Source organism: Aotus nancymaae, unplaced genomic scaffold, assembly GCF_030222135.1.
Source record: "Aotus nancymaae isolate 86718 unplaced genomic scaffold, 86718_ANA_hifiasm-v0.15.2.pri h1tg000004l, whole genome shotgun sequence".
In the NCBI taxonomy this organism is placed as follows: domain Eukaryota; kingdom Metazoa; phylum Chordata; class Mammalia; order Primates; family Aotidae; genus Aotus; species Aotus nancymaae.
The window spans coordinates 14,936,942-14,960,851 of record NW_026988415.1 but is presented as its reverse complement, the minus strand read 5'-3'; the positions used below and the strand labels follow the sequence as shown (position 1 = coordinate 14,960,851).

Here is a 23,910-nt window from a genome sequence, read left to right as displayed (position 1 = left end):
ATTATATGGGATCTGTTGTCAGGATACAATACACACTGATAAATACCTGTTGAAGTAATGGTATGCAGTAAGTTTTTTTTAAACCTATTATGTTTAGTTAAGAGCATGTTACTAAAATGCTGAGGATTTTGTAGCCTTGCATAGTAGTTGTTGTTTTTTTTTTAATTATCTGATTTTGTAACCGTAAAAACAAGCTATCCGCTTTATCAATAAGTGTAGTTGTAATGTCAAATAAATAAGATATTCACACTCCTCAATAACATTATATTGATTGTGTTCCCCTCAAGCATCATATTTTACATTTTTTTATCATCTTTTAAACAGGTTCATGGGACAGAGTTAGAAAACTGGGAATGAATAAGACATCCATAACTACTATTCTTTTTTCACTGTTTTCTAAAATCAAAAAGGGTTTGTAACTTTTTACTGCCCAACTCTTAGATCCTTCATTGAACTGCCTAAAAATGCTTATTTGTTTTATGAGCCTTCACTAGAAGGCTGAGTTTGACATGTTGATATTACATAGCTATAGTTTGCAGTTTCTGGGAAGCAGTTGAAACACTATTAACTCTGTGTATAGTGTCAGCAGTTAAAGCAGATGAAATGAAGTAAGCTATATTTCTGGACTGAACAAAGTTCTGTTGTTTAGGGTGTTTAAGTTTGTCAGTGGATCCTTACTCAAGGGAAAGCATAAGCAAGTTTTACTTTATAATGCAAACATGCCACTGATGGCAGCACATGGTAATTTGTGGACTTCTTTTTTTTCACACTCAAGTAATGGAGGCTAAAAATGAAGAGAACCTTCTTTTTCTCTTGGCTTTGACAGCACATGCTAAAAATCTCTTCCAAGAAGTACGCTAAAGCTTTTCATTTGGTTCCTGTTCAAGTTGTTCTCACTGACCAGAATGGACTTGGGCAACTGGTAATGATAAGCTATGAGCTCCAGTGCTTATGCCAAAATTCTCTTGACAGCACACCTCCTCTCTTTCCATGTTATACAAAGGGCATCTGGCAAAATGATGGAGTCCTTCAAGTTTAAACTAACATTTGGCAACAGCAAATTAAACGTTTTACCGCTTGCTAAGGACTTCAGACACCATGTCCGAAACCTGTTCCTCTCAAGTGCCCTGTTGTGTGGAACACTTCACATATTGGCGCAGAGTACGTAAGGAGGTCTCATGTGCTGTAGGAGTAAAAACGTCTTTGCATAAAACAGTATTTATTTTTACTTTTGTGACCACTATTTTAGAAACTTTATTTAATATTTTAATGTTTTCAGTCATTGCTTTGGTTATCTATAAAATAGGCTTTTGTGCCCTGCTTTTCTTCTTGTAGGGCTTGGTGTTGTTTTATCGATCGTCAGAATTGTTTTTGAAAGCCTAAGAACCCAGCTTTTTAGAAAGGATTTTCACACTGGCATTTCTAGCTAGTGATATTTTCTTCTACTTACCTGCTGAAGCACATTTATGCATTTCTTTATGGCAAAACCAAAAAACTTTAGTTGTGGTCTGCCTGATATTACCATAGCACCTCAATACCAAGGGGAGGGATTTTGACTAATGAAATTATTAAGCTACCACAATAAAGCAGATTTTAAAGTAAGAAACAAACATATTAACTTGACTGTACATTAAGATATTCTGCAGCTGATAGAGCAGCATTTTTAAAATGTAACAGGTGGAAAATTACACTGTGCTTAATGATTGATTTTTTTTTAAACTGAGTCCCTTAAGGTCACGTTTGTCAAGTGTGTATTCACACATTTACTTAAGTCAGGGGACTCAATGCTTGCTTTATTTTAACCATCTTTTACTATTTTTAGAAGGAAACTAGCTTTAGTAGTGGGTTGCCCTATATGTTTTCTCTTTTTGCTCTTAATATGCCATTGGGTATTTATGTGTATGTGATTTTCAAAATTCGTCATGACTTGAAGTGCAAGGACAGACCTAGATGTTTGTTTACCAAGCTATGTGACTTCTCCCAAAGGATCTGTACTTTCTTTCCTTACAACAGCTTGAAAATCATTATTTTTTAAATACTTAAATCACTGTGTCTGGATCATTTTTTATGTTGTGTGCCATAGACTTACCCACGGGACAACAGAGCTCCTTCATTTTTGGACAACTACTGTAATCATTTTTTTTTTTAGGAAAAATGGAAGGTGCCGGGGTAATCATGGCCAGTCAATAATTACATAAAGCAGTTCAAGTACTATAGCTGTCAGTTGATGGATATGTTATGTAGTAAAATGTATGAATTTGTATGGGTTTCTTCAGCCCTTTTTCTGCCACTAGCAACCAGAATAGCACTTTACCTTTTGGTTGGCTAGATAAGTGGCTGACTACCTGTTTTTCTCACTGTGGTGTGATTGGCTAAACAATCTTGCATTAAAAACTCAAATGTAAATTGAATTCACATGAAAAATCATGTTTGGTTGTAAACCTCCAATATTTTGATTCTGTAATCATGTTTTCGTCACATGCTGAGTAAAAGTGCCTTACAATGTAAAAATTGTACAGTACTTATGTTCCCAAGTAGCATCATCATCTTCTGGGTAGTAATTACATTGTGGTATTAATATTTAGAAAAATGGACCTCAGCAGTGTATTTACTGTACATCTCTTAAGTCCTTAACTGTAGTTTTAATAAGCATGACATTATTTGATGAGTATATAACATTTACATAATTTCAAAAAATACTGCCGTTACTGTCTTTTATGCATATTTTAGCCTGAAATTTTGAAGCGTCTTTTTTCTTTCTTTTTTTTCTTGTTTTGTTTTGTTTTTTTGTTATTGATATTAAACAGTGTAATCTTTGCAAGCGTATATTGAAGATTATTCTGGAGCATTTATTGCCTTACCAGAAATGTTAGTAGGAAATGTTCTTTAGAATAGAAAGATAGACTTGAGTTTCTATACTTTTAATAAGAGCTCTTTGTTCCTGGGGGGAGGGGGGCAGGGGGTGAATTTTACTTTCATCTCAAGTTATTAAAAACCCACAACTGAAGTAAATTTTATTTCAAGGATCAGCAGTTTTAGAATTTCAGATAGTACTTGCTCAGATACATACTACTCAATATATTAAGAGATCACAAGATCTGTAGATCTACTATTGAATCAGAATCTATGAACTTGAACAAATGTGTGAATCTCAAATATCTCAAAGCAAAAGAAAAAGTGTTCTAGAGTGTTGTTGCTTTTTTAAAAAAGCGCTGCAGTTAAACCAAGGTATGCAGTTTTGTTCTAACAGACATTTAGATTAATTGTAAAGATAAGGAATGCATTATGGGTCAAAAATCAAACATTCCTCTCATGTTATGTATATTTTGTTCCTGTTATATTGGCTTTATTTTCAAAATTGTAGTTTGTAGTATTAGTTTCCTTTTATTGGTATTCTTGCATATACTATTCATTCAATAAATGACTTATGACTTTCATATTTGTTTGTCTTTTTTGTGAAAGTGTTTACTGAAGCTTATTTGATAACAGCAATTGTATTGTGTTCCTTTTAGTCTTGCTTTATTTCAGAGTAAAATACCTAGTTTGTTTAATAACTTGACGTTAAACAAGTATGGGAGAAAAAAATGTGAATTTGAATCCAGTTCAGAGTTCCACAATATAAAGGTTTTATCATGGAGAGAAACTGCAATCTTTTAAGTACAATCGAACTGCATTACATCTTGTTTTTTTAATTACATGGTTCAGATAGATATCCATGGCTTAAATCAGATCCTCTGGAACCTAGTTAGAAGGTTATTTTTAGAATAAACTAAAGCTCCTAGTACAATTTATCAGATTGGTAATATGGGTGCAGGATTAATATCCTTGTCATAAAGGGATTTTACCGACAGCTTTAAATGTACTACCATTACCATAGACAGTATGCTTCTAGTACAGTGTTCATATATTGAGGTTTGTCACATCCAGGGCAGAAATCAAAGTTGTAATGAGTAGGATATGCTCATTCCATACACACAATTCCTAACCTGCAGAGTAGGTTGGGAAAAAATCAAGTAACAGTTTCTAATTAACTCCAGAACATAGGATGGTGTACTTCACTGCAAATGTTACCCAGTAGTGCCTGGTACATGTGTGTCTGTGTGTGTTTAAAATTCATTATTAAGTCTCATTTTAATTGCCACCAATTTTTTTTTTTTTTTTTTTTGAGATGGAGTCTTGCTGTGTCACCCAGGTTAGAGTGCAGTGGCATGATCTCAGCTTACTGCAACCTCCATCTCCCGGGTTCAAGCAATTCTTCTGCCTCAGCCTCCTGAGTAGCTGGGATTACAGGCTCCTGCCACCACACCTGGCTAATTTTTGTATTTTTAGTAGAGACGGGTTTCACCATCTTGGCCAGGCTGGTCTCAAACTCCTGACCTCGTGATCCACCCGCCTCGGCCTCCCAAAGTGCTGAGATTACGGGTATGAGCCGCTGCACCCAGCCAACTGCCACCAAATTTTAAAGTCTCATTTTAATTGCCATAAAAATATGGAGATGGGGAGTTGTGTGGTATTCTTTAGCTAATTGAAACTATTTAAGCTGGTTTTTGTTTTATTTTTCCAGTAGCAGTCACCAGCAATTGCTAAGGTTACTTGAAAGGATGGACCTGGTAGAATTTCTTAGGAAAATTCTATGGCCAGCAGATGGCTGGTTTATCTTTTTAAGAGAAAAACCCAATCCCTGTTATATTTACATATTAGACTAAGTCCTTGGTTTGTAGGCAAAATGCTGCTTTATACGTCAACCAATATTACATAATATTGCCTTGTTCAGATAATGAGGTAACTGGATATTAATGATGTAAAGCAAAAATGTATTTGTGATTTTTACTCAGAAGATGAAAACTATAAAATAACCAATTACTGTACAAGTTAATGGTGGCATTTGGAAAGTGTTAGACGATAGCAGACATGATCTACATATGGTCAGTGTACTGAAGTCAGTCAGCCAGACCTGCATCCTTGTCAGAAGACAGCAGATCCGTAAACAGCCGGAGTACACTTTTGCCTATACCTCTCAGTGGCTATAAGTGGGATTTTATGCTGGGGGTGGGGCAGTGGTGGGCAGATAAGAAAAATAAAATGCAGCTGGGCAAAGAGCTAGTTAGCTCTACTGTGTGAATGATAATATTCCAATGAAAACAAGAATACTGTTTGAGGGAGTAAACTTTTTTTTTTTTGAGACGGAGTTTCGCTCTTGTTGCCCAGGCTGGAGTGCAATGATGCCATGTCGGCTCACCACAACCCCCGCCTCCCAGGTTGAAGCGATTCTCCTGCCTCAGCCTCCCAAGAAGCTGGAATTACAGGCGTGTGCCACCGCTCCCAGCTAATTTTGTATTTTTAGTAGAGACAGGATTTCTCCATGTTGGTGATGTTGGTCTTGAACTCCTGACCGCAGGTGATCCGCCTGCCTCAGCCTCCCAAAGTGCTGGGATTACAGGCATGAGCCACCACGCCCGGCCGAGGGTGTAACCTTTTAAAGGGAACCTGAGAGACTAGGTATTGAAGACAGTGTTAGGAGTGCGGAGACAGAAATAAACTATGCTTTAATATGGACGCTGGATTTAGAGTTGTTATTGAGTTTCTACAGAGTAATTGGTACAGAGGCGTAAGTTGTTTCTGAGTATTTTTTAAATCAGACCTATTTACAGATTTTGTATTAAATTAATATTTGGTCATAAAAAGGAATTAATTACTGATACATATGCTAATGTAAATGAGCCTTGAAAATATGCTAAGAAGCCGGGCACAGAGGTCATGTATTATATGATTCCATTTATACAAATCGTTCAGAGAGGCAAATCCATAGAGATGGAATACAGATTAGTGGTTCCCAGGGGCAGCAAACATGGCAAGGAATGAGAAACGACTATTATCAGGTATAGTATTTCTTTTTGGGGGTGGTGAAATGTCTAGAATTAGGTCATGGTTGATGATTGCACGACTTTGTGAATATACTAAAAATCATAAATTATACACTTTAAAAGAGCAGTTTTTATGTTATGTGAATTTTAATCTCAATTTTTAAAGTGCTATGTAGTCATTTTAGAAAATTAAAATACAAAGATCTATAAAGCAAAATGTGAAAATCCCTCACTCTGTACAAGCCTACTCCCTAGAAATATTTGATACATATTCTTCTAAATGCTTCTGTATATACATAACACTTTTTTACATAAAGAGAATCATGCATAACATAAATAGAATCATGAATAAAAAATAGAATGTTTTTACCATAAATAGAATCATACTTACAGTTCTGTACCTCGTCTTTTTTCACTTGAACAATATTACAAGGTGTCAGTACATCTAGATTTCTCACTTTTTTTTTTCTAGTAGCTCCCTGGTATTTCAGTGTATGGATGAACTGGAATTATTCTCTCCAGTCTTACATATATCCTTTATGCAAGTAATCTCTCAGGATAAATTTCCAGAAGTAGAACTGCTAAGTCAAGGGTATGTACGTTTAAAGTTTTGATTAAAATTGCCATCCAGCCGTTTGTGGCTCACATCTGTACTCTCAGCCCTTTGGAAGGCTGAGGCGGGAGGATCACTTGAGCGCAGGGGTTCAAGACCAGCCTGGGCAACATAGTGAGATCCCCATCTTTACAAAAAACAGAAAAAATAGCTGGGTGTGGTGGCATACGCCTGTCGTCCCAGCTGTTCAGGAGGCTGAGGTTGGAGGATTGCTTAAGCCTGGGAAGTCAAGGTTGCAGTGAACTGTATTGGCTCCCACGGCATTCCAGCCTAGGCAACAGAGCAAGACCCTGTCTCAAAAATAAGTTACCAGCTACTCCAGGGATTAAGCTTGCTTGCTTCTCCATTCCAGAAGAGTGCTTTTAAGTGTGGTGCCTTTAAGAAAACACTCCAGAAAATTCTATGGGGTTTGATTTTATTGTAAAACCCATATAGACTATATCTGAAAGTGACGTATGAATCATCTTTGAGAAAGGGTCACTACATTTCATTTGTGAAAAGGTTAAATTAGAAGGTTTATTTCGCACGTATTAACATCAGTAGCTGGTGAATCATTTCCCTTCTTTCTGAGAAGTAACAGATTGCTCATCACTGTCTATTGTTTCCAGATGGACCTGCTCTGTGTCCAGAGTCATGTGTAGCTCTCTTCAGGACACCTGAAGGGTCATGTACTGTTTTGTTAAAGAACTCCTATAACCTTTATCTGTCATGTGATGGCACTCATTCCCAAAATTATGACTGTGCCTAACAAGTGGTCAGTTATGTGAAACAAGATGAAATCATCTAGGTAGTTGTTTTATCCTTTTATGAATAAAATCTAAGCCTAGCCAGAAAAAATGTCGTGATGCTTTTAGCTCATTTGCCAAAAATGAGCTATTATTTTTGTCATTTAGCAATTTCAAGCAACAGTTACCTGCATGTCTGAAAATAAATTGGTAAAAATAACATGGATATCCAATTATGCTGGTCAGTCAGCCTGGAAGTTTTAAAATAAAGAATAAATTGAATGTAGTGAAGGATTAATCAATGCTACATGAAAATTAGTTTTTTCTAATTCTCAAAATCACATTTGGTGCTAATTAGTATTTATAACGTTAGCCAACAATTTTATTGAAAAAGATTTGTAACTTAGAACTGTGGCAATCATGGAGACTGCTGTTATTTTTATTTCAGAGGTTAGCCAGACAATTTAACACAAAGGCTTATTTTCAAACTTTCCTGATCCTTAAGCCCAATAGGCTTATGTTCTATATTTAGTATTGATTTAGTATTACCAGGAAGCAATAATTCTTTGGACCCTGTTCTCATATGTTCCTGGTTAGAGAGCAAGCACAAAAGATAAGCAGTTTCTGAAAGTTACAGATCAAAGAGCTGGAATTTTGGCATTATCCTCAAAATACAACATTCTTTCTGGACATCCCTTAGAAGAGTCGTTCTTAAGCGTTTCAACCTATTCCATGTGCCCAAACAGCTTTGGGCAGCTAGCCAGTGTGCTGGGGATGCAGGAAAAAAAAAAAAAGGCATTAAAGAAAACATATGCTGCTTAGCAAAGAGGCAGGGTAGGAGAGAAAAAGTTTAGGCAGCCTTTACTGTGGTCTTTGGAGCATTTAATAACTGGGGATATGCCATTGCATGGAACTTGGAAATGCACCCTACAGTTTATAGGCCACTTCCTAGAAAGATGGATGCAAAACTTGAAACAGTCACAACTTTATTCTTTTTTTCCTTTGATGCCCTCCTGGAAAGTCTCTTTCCCTAGTTCCCGTATCTGTACCACCCCATTCAAGACCACTCCTTTTCTCACTCTCCTCCTTACCCTGAGGTGTTACCTGGTTTTGCTCTTACCATCTTGGATTATTCTTCCCTATCACCACAGTCTGCTTACAGGTGCTACCTGTGTGTTCCACACGATTATCCTCCACTCACTGCAGCTTTGTGCTAAGTCTCAACACTTCTGGACATGTCTACCCAATCTGCTGGCTACCCAAATGTGAGTCCCAAACTAAGTTGTCCTGACCTGACTTTTATCTATTTGCTAATGACACTATCAGTCAGTAGGGTTACAATTGGTTGACTTGGATTACCACACGTACTTGCTAAGTTCCACAAAGCCTACTGCTCTCTTTTGAATCCACCCTCTCCGTTCTTATTGCTGATAAGCTAGTGCAGTTTCAATTTTTTTTTTTTTTTTTTTTTTTGCTCTTGTTGCCGAGGCTGGAGTGAATGGCACGAGGCTGGAGTGCAATGGCACGATCTCGGCTCACTGCAACCTCTGCCTCCTGGGTTCAAGAGATTCTCCTGCCTCAGCCTCCCGAGTAGCAGGATTACAGGCATGTGCCACCATGCCCGGCTAATTTTGTATTTTTAGTCAAGGCAGGATTTCACCATGTTGGCCAGGCTGGTCTCAAACTCCTGACCTCAGGTGATCCACCTGCCTCAGCCTCCCAAAGTATTGGGATTACAGATGTGAGCCACCGTGCCCAGCCGTCTGTTACCTCTTGATACCACTGACCTCAACTTCCCCACTTATCTCAATTCTCTTCCACCATTTTACCTCCCCATGCCAAGAATTTGCCTCACTCTTATATCTGGGGAAGATGACCTGCTAACAAAAACCACAACAATGCAGACTGATGCCACCGCAGATATTTGGCTTTCGGTCTGAGGTTCTCCACATCAGTCTTCTGTCCTTTTAACCTACTTGTCTTTCCCATTATAGTACCTAGAAACTATTACAAACATAAGCATGCAGACTATAGACTTTTGTGGCCCAGATTCAAATTCCATGTAAGCTTGCTTAATTTATTAAGCCTCTCTCCACTCCCATTATCTCATCTTTAAAATGCAGATAGAGGCCAGGCGCGGTAGCTCACACATGTAATCACAGTAATAACTAATTTGGGTGAGAGTCAGCAATGGGTGCTAAAAGTAGTGGGTGAAAGTTTGATGAGGAATAGGATACTTACATACCCCCAAACTAAGCCACAAATTATTAACTACAAATGGGATACTTATGTATCCCCAACCTAAGCCACAAGTTAATACGGGAAAGTAGTAATTTTACAATGGGAAGACACCACTGTAAATGGATAATGAAAGAACATCAACAATAATGGGAAAAAATGACGCTGTTTACCTCCTGCTGTGCTGCTCTGAGAACAAGTATAATTTCTATGGTAGCCCTCCAAAAATGCATGACCTGAGTCTGTCCGTGGGGCAGTGTCAGACAAACCCAAACTGAGGGACCTTCTACAAAACAACTGGCCAAGATGCGTCAAAAATGTCAATGTCACGAAAGGCAAAATCCGGGGAACTCTTCCTTGTTCAGGAGACAATTCAGTGTAATGTGCGATCGTGGACTGAAAAAAGCAACTATGAAGGATGATATTGAAACAATTGTCAAGACTGGAGTATAGCAGTAACAACTCAAGGCCAAATTTCCTGATTGTACTGTGGTATGTAAAAGAATGTCTTAGAAAATACACACTGATATACAGGTGAAGAACAATAGCTCCAATTTACAAACGATTCTGAAAAAATATATATACGCACACACAGACACAGAGACAGAGCGAGAAGGCAGCTGATAAAGCAAGTGGGGCAAGATTTGTTGAAACTGGTGAATCTGGGGAAAGGGTATTCAGGAATTGTTTGTACTACTGTTGCAACATTTCTGTAAGCTTGAACTTACATCAAAATTTACAGTTTAAAAAGGAAATAAGAAAGAGAAGGCATAAACAGTATTAAAAATAAAACAACATCACTGTAGATGTAGTAGAGATTTTAAAGATCATGAGGAAAACACTAGAAATAAGAGTTTTTATCTTTTAAATATATATACTGAAATACTTACTATAAAGTGGTAGGATATCTGGGATTTCCTTGAAAATAATTCAGGGGGCCAGGCACGGTGGCTCATGCCTGTAATCCCAGCATTTTGGGAGGCTGAGGTGGGCAGATCACTTGAGGTCAGGAGTTTGAGACCAGCTGGGGCAACATGGTGAAACTCTGTCTCTACTAAAAATACAAAAATTAGCCAGGCATGGTGGTGAGTACCTGTTATCCCAGCTACTCAGGAGGCTGAGGCGGGAGAATTGCTTGAACCCAGGAGGCAGACGCCTCTGCACTCCAGCCTGGGTGACAGAGTGAGACTCCATCTCATAAATAAATAAATAAAATGCAAATAGAAATCATACTTCACTCATAGACTTGTGGGGATTAAAGGAGTGAGCACAGACCCAAGACTCTCCCATCTCTCAACACATTGGCCCTTGTACCTGTGTTTGCAAGTCTAGCTTTTCTCCTCTTGTCGTATAATTCCCATTTCTCTCCTCATTTAATTTTCTTGAAAGTCAAGTTACCACTTGACATCTCAATTTCTGTATTTTTATTATTTGTTCATCAACCCACTGCACTCGCTTCTGTCTCCCCACCTTCACTTAACTACACAAAAACTGCTCCAGCAAAGTCTACCAACGATTGTTGCGAAAACCAATAGGTGTTTTTCCAGTTCTCTCTCTCTCTTTTTTTTTTTTTTTTTTTTTTTTTGAGACTGGGTCTTGCTTTGTCACCCAGGCTGGAGTGCAGTGGTGCAATCATAGCTCACTGCAGCCTCGACCTCCTGGGCTCAAGCGATCCTCTGGATTCAGCGTCCCAAGTGGCTAGGTCTACAGGTATGTGCCACCACGCCTGGCTTTTTTGTAGATGGCGTTTCACTCTGTCACCCATGCTGGAGTGCAATGGTGCGATCTTGGCTCACTGCAACCTGCACTTCCTGGGTTCAAGCAATTCTCCTGCTTCAACCTCCTGAGTAGCTGGGATTACAGGTGTGCACCACCACACCCGGCTAATTTTTGTATTTTTAGTAGAGATGGGGTTTCACTATTTGGCCAGGTTAGTCTCAAACTCCTGACATTGTGATCCTCCTGCCTTGGCCTTCCAAAGTGCTGGGATTACAGGCATGAGCCACCATGCACAGTTGGCTTTTTCTTGTTTTTTTATTTTTGTAGAGATGCGGTTTTGCTGAGTTGCCCAGGCTGGTCTCAAACTCTTGAGCTCAAGCAGTCCTCTCACCTCGGCCTCCCAAAGTACTGGTATTACAGGCATGAGCCACTGCACCCAGACAGTTATCTTACATCTTGACTCTACTTGATGTCCCTGACAATCCAAGTGCTGTCACTTGGTCCTCTGCTAATCTGCTCTTGCAAGTGACCCAAGAATAAAAGTAACACACTTAATAATAAAACCAAGATTGCAAAGTCCACTGACTGGGACCCTCCATGGACTACCTACCCACTCCCTTCCCTGCTCACAGAGATTTAATAGGAATCTACATAAATTCTGGTATTTCCTTGGCAAAGGTAAAATGTCTAAATGAAGGGTGGGATGAACTTTACAGGGCAGTGAAAGGGTAGAAGAGAAAAGAGAAAAGTGGGAGGTTGGGGCCAGTAATATCCAGGGGTAATGGAGGTGACTAAGCAATTTGCTTATGAAAAATGCCACATGGCAGAGACAACTCAAAGCTTGAGGTGCATTAGGAAACCAAAATGCATTTATATACATATATAGACATATGTAATTCTTGTCTAGTCAAGAGAAGAACAGTTGAAACACATACCTACTTATGAAACTGTGAAAATCACCAGATGAAAGGTTGTGAGACCAAAAGATGGAGAATTCCAGTCAAATTTCCAAGCCCTGTATCCAGATGGAGTCAGACAGCAGACAGCTGAAAAATGGTGCTACCATTCTTCTCCAGGAGCCCTTTCTGCCACATCCCTTAATGACATCTGCCTTCTACTCCAACATTTCTAGGTACAGAGAGCTCAGCCCATTTCACAATTCTTCAATTCTGCTGTTCAAAAAAAATCGCCTCCTTATGCTTGTAATCCCAACACTTTGGGAGGCTGAGGCAGGAGGATCATTTGAGCCCAGGAATTTGAGACTAGGCTGGGCAACATAGTGAGGCCTCATCTCTACAAAAAATTAAAAAATTAGCCTGGGCAACATGGCAAAACCATGTCTCTACAAGAAATACAAAAATTAGCGAGGCATGGTGGTATGCACCTGTAGCCCCCACTACTTGGGAAGGCTGAGGTGGAAGGATTGCTTAAGCTCAGGAGTTGAGGCTGCAGTGAGCTGAGACCATGCCATTGCACTCTAGCCTGGGCAACAAAGTGAGACCCTATCTCAAAAAAACAAAAAATTAGTCAAGCGTGGTGGCACGTGCCTGTAGTCTTATCTACTGGGGAGACTGAGGTGGGAAAATCGCTTAAGCCCGGGAGGTTGAGGCTGCAGTAAGCTGTGATCACGCCACTGCACTCCAGCCTGGGAAACAGAGCAAGACCTTGTTTCAAAAAAAAAAAAAAAAAAAATCACCTTCTTGCAACTTCCACCTGCTTATTCTCCTAGTTCTGCCCTCCAGGAGGGCTACACAGGAGCAATGTGAGATGAAGTAAAATAAGGGTATGGTCTGAAAGACCTGGGTTTAAAAATCCTAGATTGGCGACTCATAACTTGTAACTCTGAACAGGGTACCCTTCCCCTTCTCTCAGCTTCAGCCACCGCGCCATCTGTCAAAACGGGGGTGATATCCCTTAAACCACCGCGTTGTCTTAAGGAGTATAGAAGATAAAGTGATTGTAAGTGAAATTAGCTGGTTCATGGTAGTAAGTCCTTTTTTTATTCTTTTTTTAACAGAAAAGTAGTTTGTATTCCCTTTTCCACACCATGATCTTTCACATATAAAATCAAGAAGCTAGCCTCTTTTTAAATGTATTTTTTTTTTACTATTAACAGGTGAATTGATGTTTATTACACATAAATTATAAAATACAGATAAGTAAAAATTTGAAATATCCCATAATTCTGGTAACCATAGGCCACACTGTATGTTTTGTAAAATCTTTCAGATGTTTCTATGCATATATATTATTTTTATAAAAATAAGTTCATATCTATTAAGTTATGATCTACTTTTTTCACTTAAAAATTGGAAATGCCTTTCCAGGTCAGTGTATTCTGTCATTCTTAGTGGCTACATAATAGTCCATTTTGTGGATGTATCATAGTTTACTTAACCATTTCCCTATCATTGTACAGTTGTTTGCAGGTTTTATGGTTGCCATTTTGTTATTGCAAATAGTGCTGATCTTATCACCAAGAAACAGCCGAGACCCTCAGATTGAAGGATGTTCTACAGAAAGACTGGCCTGTACTCCTCAAAAAAAATCCTCAGAAACAAAGAAAGGCTAAGGAACTATTCCAGACCAAAGGTGACTGAAGAGACATGACAACTAAAAGTAATGCTTCATCCTGAATTGCATGCTGATTTGGGGGTAAGGGGGCATCTTGCTCTGGAGGACATTTTGGGGACTATTGGCTAAATGTAAATGTGCATTGAATATTACATAATATTGTGTCAGTTCATTTCCTGATTCTAATAGTTGAACTGTAGTTATATAAGAGAATATCCTTATTCTTAGAAAACGTATACTGAAGTATTTAGGAGTAATGAGGTGTCATGTCTACAATTTAACTGGTTCAGGAAAAAAAAATGTGTGTGTATATGTGAAAAGATAAAGCAAATGGGGCAAAATGTCACACGTTGGTAAATCTTGGTGAAGGATATACAGGAATTATTTGTGCTTTTCTTGCAACTTTTTTACAATTTTCTTTTTAAAATTTTATTTATTTATTTTTTGAGACAGTGTCTTGCCCTGTCACCCATTCTGGAGTGCAGTGGCATAATCTTGACTCACTGCAGCCTCAACTACCTGGGCTCAAGCCATCCTGCCACCTCAGCCTCCCAAGTAGCTGGAACCACAGGCATGCACCACCATACCCAGCTAATTTTTGTATTATTTGTAGAGATGGGGTTTTGTCATGTTGCCAAGGCTGGTCTCGAACTCCTGAGTTCAATCAATCCTCCTGCCTCAGCCTCCCAAAGTGCTCGGGTTACAGGAATGAGCCACTGCACCCAGCAACTTTTCTATAATTTTCCAATTTTGCTTAAAAGTTAAACACAGCAGCAGAAACAGCAGCTCTTTCCAAGAGGGTCTGAAGAAGGTTCAAAACTAGGGTCAGCAAACTCAAGGAACAGGAGTAAGCCTTGGGGAGGTCATCAGGATATTTAACTAAAGAGCCATCTGAAGGAAAGGGTACAAACTATTTGGTTCAGATGAGCTAGAGAGAACAATCTCCTATCCCAGTACTCAGAATGATTCTCAACTTCTTCCACGGAAGTGCACTCAAATTAGAGGAAATTGACTTTCTGCACTGTTTTCACCCTTAACTTGTGACTGTTTTGTTTTGATTGTATCTCCTGTCCTCATCTATCTTAGGTTCCGTTTTCGTTTTGCTGAAGTAACACTTCTTTTCTTCTTGTAGGACACATGGTTAATAGACATCTAAAAATAAACAATGCTGAGATGAACATTCTTGTACATACAGCTTTCTGCCCTTGTCTAATTTTTCCCTTAAGATAAATTTCTAGAACAGAAATTCCCAAGTCAAAGAGTTTTGTTGTTGTTGTTATCCTGAGATGGAGTCTCACTCTGTCATGCAGGCTGGAGTTCAGTGGCATGATCTCGGCTCACTGCAACCTCTGCCTCCCGAGTTCAAGGCATTCTCTGGCCTCAGTCTCCCGAGTAGCTGAGACTACAGGCATGCACCACCATGCCCAGCTAATTCTTGTGTTTTTAGTAGAGACGGGGTTTTACCATGTTGGTCAGGCTGGTCTCAAACTCCTGACCTCAAATGATCCACCTTCTTGGCCTCCCAAAGTGCCAGGATTACAGGTGTGAGCCACTGTGCCCAGTCATCAAAGAGTTTTATACATATTTTTTAAAGTCCATTGATTCATATCGCTAAATGCCCTGCAGAAAGTTCTTACCATGAACATATTACCCAACTTCAACAATTATGAACTAATTTCCCATCTTGTTTCTTATTCCTTCTAATTCCCTGTCCCCACACGCCATGGTTTATTTTGAAGCAAATTCCAGATACATCATTTCTCATCCTCATATATATCATTATATGTCTCTAAAATGCATACTTTTAACAAATGCAATCACAATACTATTATTGAACACCCCCTCCCCACCAATTTTTAACAGTCATCTCTGGTTGTCTTCAAACATCAAGTGTTTAAATTTCTCCAATGGTGAATGCTATTAAGTGTTTACCATTGTTATTGAAATTGCTGCAGATAGTCGGAGGAGCAAATGCATGTTCTTGGAGTTTTGTTTGAAATCAAGGTGACAATTCACATTATATTTACTATCTACATATTATTTGTGATATATATTACAATTTATATATATAAAGATATGTATGAATATAGGCATATACTACAGGCAATTGTGGTAAACTGTATCAAATCAAATGCTCATTATTCTAGTTTTATACTAATTTAAACTTCCCAAAGACACTTAAGAATATTAGGAGATGCAGGCAGGGCACTGTAGCTCATGCCTGTAATCCCAGCACTTTGGGAGGCCGAGGTAGGAAGATCATGAGGTCAGGAAATTGAGACCATCCTGGCCAACATGGTAAAACCCCATCGCTACTAAAAATGCAAAAATTAGCTGAGGGTGGTGGTGCACACCTGTAGTCCCATCTACTCTGGAGAGGCTAAGGCAGGAAAATCGCTTGAACCCGGGAGGCGGAGGTTGGAGTGAGTCGAGATTATGCCACTGCACTCCAGCCTGGGGAAAGAGCAAGATTCCATCCAAAAAAAGAAAAGAATATTAGGTGATGCAATCAAAATAACAGATAAAATACAATTGCTAAATAATTATTAGATAAAGGTGTCAGGAGGCTGGGCAGGGTGGCTCACACCTGTAATCCCAGCACTTGGGGAGGCTGAAGCAGGTGGATCACTTAAGGTCAGGAGTTGGTGACCAGCCTGGCCAACATGGTGAAACTGTGTCTCTACTAAAAATACAAAAATTAGCTGGGCGTGTTGGTGAGCACCTGTAGTCCCAGCTACTCAGGAGGCTGAGGCAGGAGAATCACTTGAACGCAGGAGTCGGAGGTTGCAGTGAGCCGAGATTGTGCCACTGCACTCTAGCCTGGGGGACAGAGTGAGACTCTCATCTCTGAAAAAGAAAAAGGTATCAAGTATTATGGCTTTAAAAGTCCACACACAAAGTGGAAGTAGGAACATTTCTGTACCATGTAGTTTTTATAATTTTATCTAGATTCACCTACACAAATTATTAAAATAAGCTATTTTAAAATTCCCCCTTTTTTTTTTTTAGATGGAATCTTGCTCTGTTGCCCAGGCTGGAGTTCAGTGGTGTGATGCCAGCTCATTGAAGCCTCTGCCTCCTGGATTCAAGTGATCCTTCTGCCTCAGCCTCCCAAGTAGCTGGGATAACAGGTGCCCGCCACTATGCCTGGCTAATTTTTGTATTTCTAGTGGAGATAGGGTTTCACCATGTTGGCCAGGCTGGTCTCGAACTTCTGACCTCAAGTGATCCGCCAGCTTCAGCCTCCCAAAGGGCTGAGATTACAGGCATGAGCCACTGTGCCTACCTAAGGCTTTAAAAATTTCTAACAAATGGCCAAGGCACAGTGGCTCACTCCTGTAATCCCAGCCCTTTGGGAGGCCAAGGCAGACGGATCAACTGAGGTCAGGAGTTCGAGACCAGCCTGGCCAACATGGCAAAACCCCGTCTCTACTAAAAATATAAAAATTAGTTGGGCATGGTAGCACATGCCTGTAATCCCAGCTACTTGAGAGACTGAGGCAAGAAAATCGGTTGAACCCAGGAGGCGGAGGTTGAAGTGAGCTGAATTTGTGCCACTGCACTCCAGCCTGAGTGACAAGAGCGAAACTCCATCTCAAAAAAAGAAAAAAAAAAAAACTCTAGCAAATGGTGGAAAATAGGCATAGTCTTAATTATACAGTACACATAGTCTTTATTAGCATTATATTACAGACGTTATTCCTTTAAACTGGTTTCTTATATTATGAAGGTATTTCCAAATATACTCCCATGGTGACTTATGTTCAATAGTATCCATTTGCTCTAGCCTGTGGACCTGGGTGTAGTAGATGCTATTGGTGCCCTGCCCGGGCCTCTTTACCAGCTAGCACCCCATCCCACATCTGTTTCAAGTGTAGCTTACCCCTGTGACCTCTGATTATCTGCCCTTGCCTGATGGGAACCTAGGAAGCTATACTCCCCTTATAGCCAATGAATGATTCTAGGATACAAAATCCCTGGCCCCTGCCTCAAGCAGGACTACTGCAAATGTTTCCCCCTGTGAACCCAGCCAAGGCTAAACTGTATCTAAAACCACGTCCTTGCTCAGTTCGTGCTTTGTGTCCTCCTCTCACGTTCCCTATGCCACTTCATGTCCTCCCTCGTATGTTTTCTTTAAGTGCACCCCTTCCAAAAATCAGATAACTGAAATATCATGCCAACCAAGGAAGGAGCTGTGCTTTTAGTTTACAAGTTTAAGTTTAGGTTGGAAGTCCACTGGTAATGAATTTTTGAGAGAATGTGTTCCTCTCAATGGCATTGATACAGACTATGAGTGTTAGAAATGGAAAAAGAGGCCGGGCGTGGTGGTTCACGCCTGTAATGCCAGCACTTTGGGAGGCTGAGGCAGGCAGATCACGAGGTAAGGAGTTCAAGACCAGCCTGGCCAACATAGTGAAACCCCATCTCTACTAAAAAAATACAAAAAATTAGCCAGGCATGGTGGCGAGCTCCTGTAATCCCAGCTACTCAGGAGACTGAGGCAGGAGAATCGCTTGAACCCAGGAGGCAGAGGTTGCAGTGAGCCAAGATCACGTGATTGCACTCTAGCCCAGGCAACAGTGCAAGACTCCGTCTCAAAAAGAAAAAGAAAAGAAAGAAAGAAATGGAGAAAGAACAGCCTTGGTAACGTGGTGAAACCCCATCTCTACAAAAATTACAGTGGTGCACACCTGTAGTCCCAGCTACTCAGGGGACTGAGGTGGGAGGACTGCTTGAGCCCAGGAGGTAGAGACTGCAGTGAACTGTGATTGTACCGCTGCACTCTAGCCTGGGCAACAGAGTGAGACCCTCTCAAAAAAACAACAACAGGCAACAAAACAAGACCCTGTCTCTACAAAAAAAAAAAAAAATTTTAAAGTACCTGGGTGTGGTGGTGCATGCCTTTAGTCTTAGCTACTCAGGAGGCTGAGGTGGGAGGATCACCTGAACCTGGGAGGTAGAGGCTGCAGTGAGCTATGATCATGCCACTGCATCCCAGCCTGGGTGACAGAGCGAGTCCGTCTCTTCTCTCTCTCTCTCCCTACCCCACACACACACCCCTACCTATCATACCTAATTATTTCTTTTTTTTTTTTCTTTTTTTGAGATGGAGTCTCACTCTATCACCCAGGCTGGAGTGCAGTGACATAATCTCAGTTCACTGCAACCTCCATCTCCTGGGTTCAAGCGATTATTTTGCCTTAGTCCCTCAGAGTAGCTGGAATTATAGGCACGTGCCACCATGCCCAGCTAATTTTTATATTTTTAGTAGAGACGTGGTTTCACCATGTTGGCCAGGCTGGTTTCGAACTCCTGCCCTCAAGTGATCTGTCTGCTTCAGCCTCCCAAAGTGCTGGGATTACAGGCGTGAACCACCAGCCTGGCTGCTAATTATTTCTAATAGATGTCCTAGTGACCTTAGTTCTGTGACCTCTCTGTGCCTCAGTTTCCTCATTTGAATAATGGAGAGCAGAATTGCCACCGCAATAGAGCTGCAGTGCAGAATAGGTAAGATAATATACATGATCACATTTTGGGCTCTGAAAGGTTAAGTGCACATGTTGATTTATTATTAATGTACCAGGAGGTTAAAATTGAAGTTTTAGCTGAGGCATCAAGGTATGACAGCTGCTGCAAGTCACAGGTGGGCTGAGGTCAGCCCAAGAGTGCAGGAGTTACAAAAGTAAAATACAAAAACCAGTTTCACATTTCCCAAAGTTTGCCACCTCTTTGGAAGACAGAAAAGGGTTGGGTTGTGGAAATGGAGGAAAGATTTTGTGAAGACTTCTGTGGAAAAGGAGTTTGTACCTTCACCCTTAGCCCTAGTTCATAGGACTCCCAGAGAGCTTGTTTTGTGTGCCTTGCAGCTGGCGGACTGTGGTGGGCCAAGTCCTTGGCCAAAGCCTGCAAGATATAGGAAGCTGCCAGGCCACCAGTTGATAGGCCAGTGCGTGCAGGAAATTGTACATTTACATGTGTGTAAAATATATTCAGGAAATAAAGGCAGAGGATTCCTGCCGTCTAATGTATATCGAGTAGTCTGAATACTCTTGGTATAATGGTTATTCATTATATAGTGTGTATCTACAATTCATGTTTTTATTTTTATTTTTTTATTATTATTTTTTGAGACAGAGTTTCACCGTCCACCCAGGCTGGAGTGCAATGGTGCCATCTTGGCTCGCTGCAACCTCTGCCTCCCGAGTTCAGGTGATTCTCCTGTCTCAGCCTCCCGAGTAGCTGGGATTACAGGTGCCCACCACCATGCCTGGCTAATTTTCATAGAGACAGGGTTTCACCATGTTGGCCAGGCTGGTCTCAAATTCCTGACCTCAGGTGATCTGCCCACCTCAACCTCCCAAAATGCTGGGATTACAGGCATGAGCCACTGCACCCACCCCAACTCATATGTATAATAATATTTTTTTCTAGAGACAGAATCTCACTTAGTTGCCCAGGCTGGTCTCAAACTCCTGTCCTCAAACGATCCTACTGCCTTGGCCTCCCAACGCCGGGATTACAGGTGTGAGCCACTGTGTCTGGCCAATTTTATTGTTTGGTAATGCTTTTTAAAATTTTGCAGTCAACTCTTCCAGCATATGAGTTCAAAAACTAAAGTACATAATTAATGAAAAAGTAAATACTGAATCTGTTTCTCAGGAAAGTTGATGATAAATGTGTAACATGCATAAATCATTTGTCTGCATTTATCAACCACTCACGGGGCACAATGATGTCACTGACCACATGAAAATTGGAAGACATAAATCTGCAGAGAAAGCATCAGCATCTACCTCAAAGGTTTGTAGTTATTTTATTTAAGACAGACTCTCGCACTGTCACCCTGGCTGAAGTGCAGTGGCGTGATCCAGGCTCACTGCAACCTCCGCCTCCTGGGTTCAAGCGATTCTTCTGCCTCAGCCTCCTGAGTAGCTGGGATTACAGGCACCTGCCACCATGCCCAGCTAATTTTTTGTGTTTTTAGTAGAGACGGGGTTTCACCATGTTGGCCAGGCTGAATCTTGAACTCCTGACCTTGTGATTCGCCCGCCTCAGCCTCCCGAAGTGCTGGGATTACAGGCGTGAGCCACAGCGCCTGGCTGGTTTGTAATTATTTTAAGAAGACTGTAACCAAAGATAATTTGATGAGGTACAGCTGCAGAGGTATTTACATACTGCTCTGTGAAGGACTTTTGTTTAGATCAAATGACTTATTTAGATCAAAATTCATTGGTTCATTTTCCATTTTATGTTCCTTTGTATGTGACAAAAAGTGAAGCGTTACTTCTTTTATTTGATGTATTCATTTTTTTGCTAGCAAAGGAATATGAATCAATCATAAAGTGTAGCACTACTTCTAATGAGTAGCTCTATTAGCAAAACCTCACAGTTAAATGATGCCAGTTTAATGTTGATACGTTTAGATGGTTCCAATAGGAAATCAGTTGTATTAGTCGGGGTTCTCCACAAAAACAAAAGCAACAGGGTGTACCTAGATCTATGTCGATCTATCTGTATGTCTATATGTGGGATTGGGGGGATTGATTTATTTTAAGGAATTGGCTCACACAGTTGTGGAGGCTTGCTGAGTCCAAAATCTGATGGTGCAAGCCTGCAGTCTGAAGACTCAGGGAGGAGTTGCAGTTCCAATCCAAAAGCAATGTGCCGGAGAATGCCTTCTTGCTTGGGGAAGGTCAGCGTTTGTTCTATTAAGGCCTTCAGCTGATGAGGCCCATTCATATTATGGAGGGTAATCTGCTTTCCTCAAAAATCCACCGATTTAAATGTTAGTCTCATCCAAAAAACACCTTCACAGAAACATCCAGAAAAATGTTTGACCAAGTATATGGGCCAAGTTGACACATAAAATTAACCATCACGTTAGTTAATTCCAACTGTCGTTCGATTTTACATCCAATTTATAGAATAAAAGTAAAGCATATAGAAAGTTATTCTGATGAAAGTGAAACATCTGACATTATTGAGAAAACCGTTATCGACTCATTAGAAATTAAACATTTAGGATACATATTTTTGTGATTTTTTTTTCATAGAAATACAAATTTTGGAGGAGCACAGCACCATGGTTAAAAACAGACTTCTTAATAAGGAAACTTCTAGAGAAGAAACATAGTTGGACTTGGTTGTGGTGCAAACATAATTCATAATTGTGTTCAAATAAGTCAATTCGAAAATTGTTTCTGGACGAGTACAGTGGTTCACGCCTGCAATCCCAGCACTTTGGGAGGCTGAGGCGGGTGGCTCACCTGATATCAGAAGCTGGAGACCAGCCTGACCAATATTTTTATCTCTACTAAAAATACAAAAAATTAGCCAGTGTGCTGTCGTGTACCTGTAGTCCCAGCTACTTGGGAGGCTGAGAAAGGAGAATTGCTCGAACAGGGTTGAGGAGGTTGCTGAGAACATGCCACTGCACTCCAGCCTGGGCGACAGAGCAAGGCTGCATTTCAAAAAAAAAAAAAAAGTTGTTTCTGGAAAGGCATCAGGAAGCGGAATCTTAGGTTACACTTGCTTTCCTTATTTCTTCCTGCATGCAGATATTCCAGTAAAGAACAGTGACATACCTAGCATATATGACATCCAGAGTAGATAATTTTTTTTTTTTGAGACGGAGTTTTTGCTCTTGTTGCCCAGGCTGGAATGCAATGGCATAACCTTGGCTCACTGCAACCTCTGCCTCCTGGGTTCAAGCGATTCTCCTGCCTCAGTCTCCTAAGTAGCTGGGATTATAGGCATGCGCCACCACACCCAGCTAATTTTGTATTTTTCGTAGAGATGGGGTTTCTCCACGTTGATCAGGCTGGTCTCGAACTCCCGATCTCAGGTGATTCGCCCGCCTCTACCTCCCAAAGTGCTGGGATTACAGGTGTGAGCCACTGTGCCCGGCCCAGAGTAATTTTTTTTAACATTTTTCCCCTCTATGACAAAATTGTTTTCAGGAATAATCATATAATAATTAGGAATAATTATTTTCTTGCTTTTGTCTGTAGTGGGAAAACATATTTTAAAAGAATACATTTCCACTTTAAATATAATGTCCAAATTCAGTAAGTCATTTCATATGTGAACCAGATTTTCACTTACCAAGAAAAAGTCTTACATCTTGCAGATTGCAGTAGTTGCTGTTTTCTATTTTAAATACAAATAAAAACTCCAAATTGTCACATAGAATGATAAGATTGAAATGATAATACTGTTTCTTTGTCTTTACAATCACCTCGCTATCATTATTTGTTTCAAATCTACTGTTAAAATACAGGAGTATCTGGTACCACAGGATTTGGAGAAAGGAACTGCAAGCCAGAGGCAAGCTGGAAGGATTCTGAATTGTTGGGTACCTAATTTAGAAACAAATGTAAGTAGCTGAGTCCACATGGTCAGGGGCCAAATATATAACCAGAAGTTCTCTGAATTAACTTCCTGGGAGAACACAATGTTAAAAGGGGTAAGTAATGAAAATGTTCTAATATAAATTTCAAGTTCTATGCTAAATAGAAACACATTCATATATTCACCAAAAGATAGGTACAAAATGTTCATAGCAGCATAATTTGTAATAGCCCAAAGCTGGAAACTGCCCAAATGTCCATCAACAGGGGAATGGACAAGAAGTCTTAAAGGCAGGCTGGGCATGGTAGCTAAAGTCTATAAACCCACCACTTTGGGAGGCCAAGGTGGGCAGATCACCTGAGGTCAGGAGTTCAAGACCAGCCTGGCCAACATGGTGAAACCCCTTTTCTACTAAAAATACAAAAATTAGCCAGGTCTGGTGGCACATTAATTCCAGCTATTCGGGAAGCTGAGGAGGAGAATTGCTTGAACCCAGGAGGCAGAGGTTGCAGTGAGCTGAGATCGTGCCACTGTACTCCAGCCTGGGGAGCAGAGTGAGACTCCGTCTCAAAATTAAAAAAAAAAAAAAAGTCTTACAGACTAGAATAAAGTGAAGAACTGTTTAAGGCAAAATTACAGAACACATAACATTGGTATCATCATGTATTGAACCAAGCTCTATGCTAGGCACTTTTGCATATATTGTTTAGTCTTCACCACACTCTGTGACAGAGATATTAACCTCATTTGACACATAAGAAACCAAGCATGCAGCAACCAAGGATCTTGCCCAAAGTCATAATGCTATAATAGTTAGTGGGGAACT

At 40.2% G+C, this 23,910-nt stretch overlaps 1 protein-coding gene across 6 annotated transcripts in view; it reads left to right on the top strand.

Annotated features, from left to right (window-relative positions):
• The window catches only part of PHF6 (PHD finger protein 6), a 66,658-nt gene extending 52,891 nt beyond the window's left edge, over positions 1 to 13,767 (top strand). For 2 of the 6 annotated variants that reach the window (XM_012474317.2, XM_012474310.3), the window contains exon 11: positions 325 to 3,437. The gene's annotated coding sequence lies outside the window, so the exon portion shown is untranslated. Of the gene's footprint in view, positions 1 to 324; positions 3,438 to 13,578 lie in introns of those variants that run through there. The other 4 variants (XM_012474313.3, XM_012474314.3, XM_012474312.3 and 1 more) reach the window with 4 other exon arrangements.
• The last annotated feature ends 10,143 nt before the right edge of the window (positions 13,768 to 23,910 follow it).